Genomic DNA, 10025 nt, shown 5'->3' on the forward strand with positions numbered 1-10025 from the left:
TGGAGCCACAGGACCACATCCCGTCAACACTCATGGACTGGCCAAAGGAGTCAGCCAGATGCTGTCTTTATTTAAAATGATGATATCTTGTTCATCACAAATTTTTTAGCATTAATTTAGATTTTTAAAAATATTGCACTGAAATTTGCGGCCGGCCCTGTGGCATAGTTGTTAAGTTCAGTGCACTCCTCTTCGGCAGCCTGGGTTTGGTTCCCAGGCACAGACCTACACTACTCATTGGTGGCTATGCTGTGGTGGTGACCCACATACAAAATACAGGAAGATGGGCACAGATGTTAGCTCAGGGACAATCTTCCTCAAGCAAAAAAAAAAAAAAAAAAAAAAATATATATATATATATATATGTTGCACTGAAATTTGTATCAACTACTGAGTTTCTGTGCAAGTCCTCACTCACCTCACCAATTTCTGGACTTGTTTTGAGAGCTCTTTCCCTCTGGCCTCCAGGGTGGGCAACACCTGCACCAGCTGTGTGTGTTTGCTTCTTTGGGCAGGTGCCCTGGAAGTCACGGATGGTTTCTCTCCACCTGGAACAAGAAACAATCCTCCCAAGAGAGGTGAGAAACCCCCACGTGGACGTCCTGCGGAAGAAGCAGCAGAACGGCAGGTGTAGGGCTGCACCGAGGGAGTGCCCAGGTGTCCCAGGCACCATAGGAGCTGCTCCCTCCCTCTTTAAAGAGAGCCCTGTTCCTGGTGCCAGAGGCCTGGCTGAGGGCCGTGAGGGAGCCTGAGGGCTGTCTTGCTGGCTGAACTTCTACAGCTGGTCCGTGTTTGCAGCCCAGGGCAAGGGGCAGCACGGCCCATGAGTCTGGTGGCTGCTGGGGCTCCTCCACAGGCCACACGTCAGTGCTCCTCTTGCTCTGTCCAGAAAGCGCTGCATGAGTGGAGCCAATGAAGAGTGCAGGGATTTGTCCACCCAATAGGCATTTTTAAGTGCCCACTGTCTGTCAGGAACAGCTTTAGTTTCTGGGATATGAAAGGAATGAAGCAGCCTGCATCTGTGGTGCTCAGTTCCAGAGGGGGTGTTAAGGAATGACCAGTGTTATGAGGAGTGAGTGGACACGAAGTTGGGTCCAGAATGAAGAGTGAGTTTCCCAGGAAGGCACAGGCACCTGGGGCAGTGGGAGGGAAGAGTGTGGTCCAGAGCAGCCTGCTCACACCCTCAGGTGCAGGTGGAGCTGGGAGCCTTGTGGGGTCAGGCGGTCTGGATGGGGCCCGAGATGCTGCACCTCAAACAAGCTCACATGTGTGGAGGCATCTCAGGAGCTGTGGGGATGGTGGGGATGGCCAGATCATTAGGAGACAAAGACACAAAGAGGTGGAGGTGGATGCAGCATGCACGCATTGGACACTGAGAGGGATGGGAGGGGGCACCAAGAAGTGTCAGATGCTCCTGAGGCACAAATCATCTCAGATGATGCAAGTCACAGCAGTGCCACCTTGAATGGGCCCCATTGGTGACACCCATGCTGGTCCATCATGTCCTCTGCTCGAGACAGTGAACTCCGTAGTTGCTCACATGACATCCATGAGCTCAGGTCCTCGGTGGCAGGCTCCGCCTCATCTTTCCCACAGAGGCCCAGTCTGGCCGGCGGAGCAGTGTCAAGCCTGTGGATTTTTGCGAGTCTGAGGTGAATGCCTACAGGAAGAGAAGGCACAAGTTCTTACAAGCTCATCACGTGCACCTGTCCTTCTGCACAGTCGAGGATCTGTGGGTCTGGGAACTTACTCTACTCTAGAAGCTGGATGAAGGGCCATGGCTCTCTTGCATGGTTGCCCAGCCAGGCCTGCATCCACAGGATCTGAAATAGGTTTTAACTGCAAATCAAGCAGGAGCCTGGTGGGTAGTCCATCCGTTTCAGCCCCAGGACTCCGTACTCAGCCACCCTAGACTCACCTGGGGGCAGGGCCATTCTGGTTATTCCACCCACCTTCTGCCTGTCACCCACCTTCCCAGCTGCGGCTCCAAACTCCTCCATCTCCCCTTTTCCACTTAAGTCAGGGAGCCTACATTTGTCTCCTGTGGCTGCTGTAACAAATTACGCAAGTTCAGTGGTTAAAAGAACAGAAGGTTATGCTCTTACAGTTCTGGAGGCCAGAAGTCTGAAACCAGTGTCAGGAGGGCCACGCTCCTTCTGGAGGCTCTGGGGAGTGTCTGTCCTCTGCCTCCTCCAGCTTCTGGTGGCTGCTGGCATTTCCTGGCCTGTGACAGCATCTCCCCAGTTCCAAGGCCACATCTTCCAACCTCTCTCCTGCTCCATTCACGTCGCCTTCTCCTCTGTGTGTCTGTGTAAAATCTTTCGCTGCCTCCCTCTTATAAGGACATGGGATTAAATTTAGGGCTCACCTGGACATTCCAGGAGAATCTCTCCATCTCAAGATCCTTAATTTGATCACATCTGCAAAGATCCTTTCTTTTTTCCTCATAGGTGACATTCACAGGTCCCAGAGATTAAGATATGGGTACAATTTCCAGTCTGCTGCAGAACCCACCTTAACTGCAGTCGCTGAGATGTTTTCAAAGTGCTGATGTTTCCTCACCAGTGTATTTTCAAAGTTTTGGAGAAGAGAGTGTTATTGGGCCTGTGGGGGCCATAGTTAGGAGGAAGAGGGTGGTTGCACATAATCAGTTCCTTCCAGCATTACTATCCCCAGAAATTCTGAGCCCTGATGAGAACATCCGGCATCTTGACCTCACTTGGCCACCGCTGAGTTTAGGCTGCTCTGAACCAGTTGCATAAACAGCCAGAAGCTCTCTGACGTTTAACCCACCATGCTCTCCACAAACAGAGCCCAGCCTAGTAATAGTTTCTTTCTCCTTTAGTTTCTTCAGTTCCTTCACTCAGAATCCAGCCCTGCCTTTGTTCCCCTCGTTTTTGCTGACAGAGTTAGTGAAGCGCTGTGTTCCTTGGTGTGGAAGCTGCCTCCTCCCAGCGTCAACTTTGTTACTGGCTCCTTCAGGTCTGGAATCAGCCGTGGGCAGGGGGAGCATGAGAAGACTGGCTTCCTTGGGGAGGGAATGGCATGGGGATCAGTGGGGTTTGGGTATTTGTGAGTCTCGTCAGTTCTGACTCTGTTGCAGCCTCTTAAATACCTCCATTCTGATACATAGAGTCCCATTCTTTCTGAATTATTGAGCCAACTTTCATACATTTGTGGCTATTCCAACCCCATGATTACAAGACATAAATTATTTTAGCATCTGCATAGCAACTCCCAACTCTTATGTTTTGAGAATTTGGACATTTTGTTTGCTGTGTACTTTCAAGTTCACTGCTGTTAGGAATTGCAGCTCTACCCGACAGCCTTGAGTTCCTCTTGCTGTTTCCACTGCTGTATGGCAGTGGCGATGCAGTTTCCCCAAACCTGACCCCACAACACTCTTTGTTTCAGGTGACCACAAGTCGTTGGCCATTTTCCACCAGAGGCTGTGGGCTGCCAGATCCTCATTCCTGGACGTTAATGGGATCTTTACTCAGGGCACTGCAGCTTATTCCCCCAGATTTCCTTGCCTTACTGTTGCCTCTAAGCCCCTCTCTGTTGATCAATTTCCCTTTGGAATTCTTGGTTTTCAGCAACAGAAACCAACCCTAACTGACTCCAGCAGAAAAGGGAAATTACTGGAAGGCTCTCAAGTAGCTCAGAGAATCACCTGAAGCTGGAGAAAGAGGTGAGGCTCAGAACCAACAGAGGGAGAGGAGCGGGCAGGAAGCGCCCACTAGGCCTGTGAGTCACCGCGTCACCCTTCGTGCACCATTTTCACCACCTCTGCACAGGCAGGCGCTCCCCGTTGGATGAGCTCTGGCCTTCTGTTGCCAGGAGCAAGAGATCCCAAATTTTATTCTTCCCAAATAGAGCAGCATACCTGGGGAGAAGGCGACTGATAAAATGAACAATATTCGTGTGTCCTGTCCACACCTTCTTTCAGCCCTTCTCCCAGGGAATGGTACCTGTATGTCTACTTGTGTGGCTTCCCTGCCAGAGAGCCCCAGTCAGCAGTCTCGTGCTTCATCTCCAGAGCACGACTGCCAGCCCTGGCACGAGGTGCACATGCAGACAGTATACTTGGGCTGAACGAATGGGGAGTGGATCTTGGGGTAGGGGTGCCCTTGGCAAGGGGGGGTCTGTGTCTGTGGGGCGGAGGGATGGAGATGCAGCATTGCCCCTTACTCCTTAGAGGGCAGAACCTGCAATTTACCTCTTAGAAGCAGCACAAGAGGTTTACTGAAATGTGTGTTAAATGGAAATGCTAGGTTCCAGGAAAACTTGGAAGATTTAGAGTTTTTCTGAATATTTCTTGTTTAATTGACAGAAGCGGCAAGAGGAACCACAGCTTTATCGCATTACAATCTATCAGTCGGCTCTGAGTTAGAACCTCAAGCCTTTGGAGTGTTTCTCTGTGGCTGTGCTGGGATTGGGAATGGAGGCTGTGCAGTCGTGTGGCCTCCTGGTCTCACAGGAGGCTGGTGGGGTGAAGTGGTCTCTGGAGGATCAGAATCACCTGGTGGATGAGGCTGGGCTCAGAAAAGCAGCAGCCCTGGGGGAGCTTGAGAATGTGCATGTCCAAGAAGCTCCCCAGGAGCTGCTGCTGGCCTGGGAATCACATTTTGAGCATCACTATTGTGGTGCAAGTAATGGTTTTCCTCAAGTTGAAGTTTTCTCGTACAGTAAAGCAAAACCAAACCTGTCGGTCACCATCAGATTTAACTGAAAGTAGCAGACGCAGTGACTCAAACTGCTTAAACAAGGACGCCCCCTCTCAACTGACAGCAGTGCACAAGGAGGTGGGCTTCAGGGTGAGCTGGTCCAGCAGAAACCCAGGGTCCTTCTCCCTCTGCACTCCTCCATTCAAAAGCTGGCCCCTTAGGCCTCCTTGGTCACATACAGGAGGACACGGTAATTTTGTCCTGCCATCTCGTTGGACTCACTGAGGTCACGCATCCACCGCTTGACCAGTGACAGCCAGTAGGCACATGCTGGGAACAGACTGGCTTGTGTCTGGGGGCAACACTGATGAGACTCAATCCAAGCCACTTGGACTGTGGCTGGGGCTTGGGCTGCAGGTGGGGAGGGGTGGGCTGCAGGGGGGGGGAGGGGGCTGCGGGGGGAGGGGGGGGGGGGGGGGGGGGGGGTGGGCTGCAGGTGTGGAGGGGTGGGCTGCAGTGGGAGGTGGGTTCTGTTTGGAACTCGGGGACAGTGCTGACTCTCCTCCTCTGCAGCAGAGAGAATTCATATTCAGTGTCTGTTACTTCAGGTAGTAGTTTTTTACTACAATATTGAATCACTCCATTTTATGTTTATGGCAAGAAGGCTGTGAAAACGATTTAGTGCTGGATTATTGACAGCCTAATGTATAAAAATTTTAACTTTTTTAAGTTATTCCTTTGAGGATTCCATAGAAAAATGTATGATCTGCTTATTCGTAACATTGTGATGCTAATTCAGGGAACATGTGGGCGACCACAGGAACCACAGTGTCACAGCAGCACCTGACATGGACTTCAGGTTAGGGTTCCTGATTTCAAGGACCCGACTCTGCCGCTGATGACTTGGAGGATCTGAGGAAGACGGAGACCTTTCAGGGGTTTCAGTTCCTTTTATGTCAAGGGAGGGGTGGGAACTCTGTGTGAAGGCGTGAGGCAGGGACTGGTCTGCTCTGCTTATCACTGTGTGTTCAACGCCTAGAAAAGTGCCTGCCACACACAGGCGCTGGGTGACAACTGGAAGCACGAATGAACACATGTCCAAAGGTGATAATAACTGTCTTCAAAAAGCAAAATGTAAAGAACTTCATAACAAGCTAGGATTTCTTGCTTTTTTTTTTGGTGAAGAAGATTGTCCCTGAGCAAACATCTGTGCTGGTGTTCCCCTATTTTCTATGTGGGATGCCGCCACAGCATGACTTGATGAGCAGGTCCTCACCTGGGATCCGAACCAGTGAACTCAGGGCAGCCAAACTGGAGCACATGAACCTAACCCCTACACCACCAGGCCAGCCCAAGCTAGGATTTCTTAATGATGACCGTCTTTGCAGTGGGAATATAGCTTTATTATAAAGATAGGTTGCACCCTTTGTGAAAAGTTTAGGTGCTTTTAAATCAAGTGATTTTTTTGAGAGTGGATGGGAATGAGTTGGCCCATCATAGCCTAGTCTGTCTCTGTCTCTCGCTGATATTTAGGGCAGATGCAGAAAATGTTTGGGAAAGAAGTATTGGATCATTCTTTGACTCTGTGTCAGGGAATGTGATTTGTTAGTTCACATGCCTGACAACATAATCCTACAGATCTTCTCTTTTCTTGATTTGGATGACATTGAGCAGCTGTCAAAAACCCGCAAAAAATTCCAAAAGGTAAGGCCTTAAAATATTTTTTACTGGCAAATATCACACAGAATTCAAAGAGAAAGGGAATGATTTTAAAAAATCTTTATATAATGACAAACATTGGATTTGGGCAATAATAAAACATTTTATACCTACGACCTAAATAACTGGTTAAGTTACCATTCAAGAGGAAAAAGCAGCACAAGTAGAGAATGATGACGTGGTCGTTTACAAGGTAAGGTCAGCGAGGGCCACAGGCAAAGCTACCACAGCAGAGGAAATCTATCACACTGCCTGTCAAGGCAAACAACGTCAAAAAAAGACACGTAATGAAGAGAATGTTAAAAATAGTACTAACATAGTTTCTACTCATACTTTAACCTAAGCAAACACCGAAATAGAAAAAGAAGTTGCGTAGAAATTCCTAAACGCAGATTTCCACAGTGTCCGTCAACAGGACCTTGGCAGCAGATTGACAGGTCCCTGGGGAAAGGATTCGTTTTCAAATTCCTCATTTTAGACTTATTATTTCAGGCATTTGTACATATTTGGTAATAATGTTTTGAATCTATTTGGAAAGAGTAATAATGAAAATCTATTTTTGTACATAATCATTTAAAAATTAGAAAAAGAACTACAAACCATCTTAATCCTACCTCTGATTGCTACTAAATTCTGATATATTCTGTCAATATTTTTCCTAAAAGTTTGAGTAGTTTTAAAGATATTTCACTATGAGGTTTAGGTGGCTTCTAGACCAAAATACAGAAATAAAAATAGTCAGCTAGTCAGAAATTCTAGTCACAAAACAATTTGTTATTTGTAAGATAAAAGGCTTAAAGGCAAGTTTTCTTATTTAAGGGCCAGTAAGGTGCAGCATTAGGTACTGTGTCTTTTTACTCTTTCGAGCAGTGATTCAGCAAATATTTACTAGTTTCACCAATTTGCTGGGCACACGCCATCATAAACACCCCAGTCCCTGCCTTCATGGATTTGCTGCTCAGGGCGTGGGCCAGGGGATAAACACAAGGTCTCCATCAAATAAATAAGTACAGCTGTTATGGGGGTGCTCAGTTTAAACTGGGGACAAAGGACGGCCTCTCCGAGGAACTGACATGTCAACCCAAGGATCAAGGTGCTCTCTGCAGAGCACAGCCTGTGACTGGTCTGTGTACGGACAAGGGAGTTCTCCTGGCTCAGAAGGCAAGTGTAGTCAGAACACAGATGGCTGGTGGGTCACATGGGGCTTTTAGCCCGTGGTAAAAGTCAACACCGTGTGGTTTAGACGGGCAGGACTGGACTCAGAGAGAGGAGGGATGGGAAGAGGTACAGAGGTGAGAGTGGACATGGGTGCTCCTGCAGGCAGTGGCAGGTGGTGTTGGTGTGGGACGCATCAAGGATTTGTCTTCAGCTGCCTGGAAGACATCCAAGAACGGTGGTTGAATGGACAGGGGGGCATATGGATCCAGAGGTCAAAAGATAAACTGGCGCCGAGAAGATAACGTGGGAGATGTTGGCAAAGGGTGGTATTTAAAGCCATGGAATCTATAAAATCGCTGGGGGAGACAGTGGGACTGAGGAATGTCCATGTTGGGCGCTGCTGAGTGGTCAGTGGGCCACGTGCCGTGAAGACCATGGGGACTCGGAAGGGTGGTCTTGGTGGAGAAGTGAAGGGGCCACGTGGAAAGTCAGCCTCAAGCAGCACAGAGGGAAACACACAGAAGGTACGGTAACTAGGAGTATGTGGGGCTAAGGAGCTTTCAAAAAGTAAGTTCAAAAGTGTGTAACACAACGTAAATGCTCTACTTCCATGAAATGGTCGCTATGATTGGCCACCGCACACTGTTGGTAATCGGTGCACATCTTTCCAGACGTTTTCTGTGCAAACACAAACACCCATGTCTATAAACAAAGTAAAGCACATTCTGCACTTCTAAGTGTGGCCTGCAATGTGGACATTCTGACGTCGGCGTGCCATGCTGTGGAACTACCACTTAGCCACCCTGCCACGAACACTGGGCTGTTGTTGCCCTTCCTCGGTTACAGCAGGGCCTGGCACAGTCCAGTGTGTTGCTCCACGTCCCTGTGCAGGTGTATCTGCAGGACACAGCGTTAGAGTCCAAATGCCGGCCTAAGGGTATTTCCATTTTATTTTTTGATAGCTATCTCAATTTTGCCTGAGGACTTTTCTTTATAACAGGAACTACCAAATCTTGTTTGAATGCTGACAGAAATGATCCAAGAGGGGAAGCAGCTGAAGGCCTAGGAGAGAGGAACACTGCTCTAGGCCACCACCACTGGGTTCCTTCCTGACGTTTGTTCCCTCTCAGTCCTCGGGTTTCCTGGGGCAGGCCTGTCTCGGTCAGCTCAGGCTGCCATAATGAAACACCACAGACGGGCGGCTTAAACAAGTCATCTGTTTTCTCACAGTTCTGGAGGCTGGAGCCCAAGGGCAAGGTGAGACCTAGTCAGTTCCTGGTGGGCCCTTCCCGGCTGGCAGATGCCACCTTCTGGCTGTGTCCTCACCTGGTGGAGAGAGCGAGCGAGCTCTCTGGTGTCTTCTCTTATAAGGACACTAATCCTATGGGATCAGGCCCCATCCTTTTGACCTCATTTAACTTTAATGACTTCTTTACTCCAAATACAGCCACACTGGGGAATTAGGGTGTCAACATGTAAATTCTGGGGAGAAACAGTTCAGTGCATAGCAAGGCCTGACTCCAAATAGCATGGTTTCTATCATCTGTTAAGATATCCTGGAAATGCCAGCAGTTCGGTGTCCAAAAGCATCGCCTACATTGGCCCTCACACCACAAAGTGGTACAATAATCCTCTGTTTAATCAATTGTTCTATTTTTTTGGTTCAGAAAGTACGGTCCTAGTAATGTAGAAAATGCCTACTCCATGAGTGCATAAGAGGGGCCATCACATGTAAGCACACTGCGTGCCACACACAGGCACACTGCACATCACACATAGACGCACTGTGCACCACATGCAGGCAGACTGTGCATCACTGTAGGCACACTGTGTGCCCACATGCAGGCACCCTGTACATCACTGTAGGCACCCTGCACATCACACACAGGTGCACTGCGAATCACTGTAGGCACACTGTGCGCCACATGCAGGCCCCCTGCACATCACTATAGGCACACTGTGCATCACTGTAGGCACACGGCACATCACATGTAGGCACACTGTGCACCACACACAGGCACACTGAGCATCACTGTAGGCACACCATGTGCCACACGTAGGCACACTTCTCTCAACCTGGCAAACTGGTTTTTCCATCATGATAATCATTTAAAATTATTCTACTAAAAATGCTATTATCATTGAAAAATGCCATTCCTTCGATGGGGTAGACTGCTTGTGTTTAAATTGACCAAGACATCCTTTCTCTCTTTTGTGGTACAAGGTTACTTATGTAATTATTTTTCTTTTGGACGTGTGACAGTGAAGAATCCTGGGAAACTCAGACTTTACAAGATAAACCTACTTTTGATGCAAAGAAGACAGGGATAACCATTTACAAGAAGCTGCTAGCTTTCCACCAGAATGCAGCCCGACAGAGGCTCACACAGACACAGATGGCATTTTTCTAAACTTAAGCAAAGCGACCAAAAACCCAAAAGGGATTTAAACTGAATTTTCATATAACAATTACGACCATTG

This window comes from Equus quagga, chromosome 6 (assembly GCF_021613505.1).
Source record: "Equus quagga isolate Etosha38 chromosome 6, UCLA_HA_Equagga_1.0, whole genome shotgun sequence".
Taxonomy (NCBI): domain Eukaryota; kingdom Metazoa; phylum Chordata; class Mammalia; order Perissodactyla; family Equidae; genus Equus; species Equus quagga.